The sequence below is a fragment of the Gavialis gangeticus genome, unplaced genomic scaffold (assembly GCF_001723915.1).
Source record: "Gavialis gangeticus isolate Ggan-Ray unplaced genomic scaffold, GavGan_comp1, whole genome shotgun sequence".
NCBI classification, from domain to species: domain Eukaryota; kingdom Metazoa; phylum Chordata; order Crocodylia; family Gavialidae; genus Gavialis; species Gavialis gangeticus.
In genome coordinates this window covers 141,843,579-141,845,052 of record NW_017729022.1, presented here as the reverse complement: position 1 = coordinate 141,845,052, position 1,474 = coordinate 141,843,579, and positions in this window count along the sequence as shown.

Below are 1,474 nucleotides of genomic sequence, written 5' to 3'. Positions count from 1 at the left end.
GAAAAGGCCAGATTTATGCTCCACAAGTACTCCATGTTGGCACACTGGGATTCATGCTAACGGGGGCTTCTGTTCTCTAGAAGAGAAATCCAGTGATGTCAGCTGTTCACCAGAAATGGCAGCAGGGGAAAGGAGAGGATAAATACATGAAAGGAGAAGAGCTGGTGCATCAGATAGAACGGTAATGGGAAGTTCTCAGGCTCTGTCTGATCTGACTTTTGGGTGCAGACTGGCAGAGGGGTGTGTGTGAAAAGGTGACACTGGAATCATATAGCACATGCGGGTGGAATTTGGGGCCGCTGTGCCGCTTACTCATGTCCAAACTAGAAGAGGCTCATACCAAACCCTCCAGATCTAAGCCACCTTACATTTTGGATGTGCACCAGTCCAGCTCAAGACCATCTGTGCTATCACCATTCTGCCCCTCCGTGCAGCGCTGAAGCTGTTTTCTTTCCTCTGTGAGCAATTTACAGTGCAACATAGTATTCTCATAAAAGCCCCTGCCAAACATTTATTGCAGTTTACTGAAGGGCAGTTATGTTTTTAAGGTTTTCAGGTGTGACCTTCAGCTTTATCGAATATGATAAAATGAACATGCCGGTGCTACTGAATAAATGCTTTATTGCCTTTCCTTAGATAGGCTAGAGCTCTCTCGCTGTCTCATGCACACAGGGCTACCAACCACTTGATTAGGAGCCAGGAGGTAAAGCCTTTCCAATAGAAACTGACAGTTGCAGCCCAGTACTTGTCACCCCATTTAACATATTTAATAAAAGCTGCCTTTGGTAGGTGACCTTATTGCAGAACTGCTTATCAGCACCATAAACCTGACTTTTTAATGAAAGCTGCCCTCAGACGAAAGCTACTTCAAAACAAAAAAAGAAAAAAAAAGAAAAAAAGATTGCTTAGAGTGGTGGGGACTGATGAGGAAAAGATAGGAAACTAGCAGAAGAACAGAAAGTAGGAGCTAATATCCATTCTCCACCTGTGCTATCAGCCTCCTCTAAGCCTCCTGTTGTCCTGTGCTGAGACCAATAAATGCCACTTAAGCTCCAGGAACACTCGACCTCAATGGATTGCATTTATGGCTTTTGTGAAATGACCCAGAGGACTTTCCAGCGCTGCGGTGGAACTGTGCTGGGATCCGGCAGGTTTATAGCACCCTTTATAGAGTGAGCTGAATGTGAATAACCTGAAGGCTTCCACAGAACAGAGAGCCTCTGCACAGACTGGAACAAATACTCAGGTACAATTTCATGCCTGAGGAAGGGAACACATTCTTCACCAGTAGAATGAATAATAATGAGCAGAGCCAGTCTCCGGTTTCTCTATTATTCTCGCTTTTGCTAATTATATTTTTTGTAGCAGTTCCTGGCTTCTGAGCAGAGGCTCTTTTTTTCCCCACTCGCACACTTTTGTAATGAAGAGCACATGGCAGTGCCCCTCTCAGAGGCAGCTAGGTTGATGTGTGCAG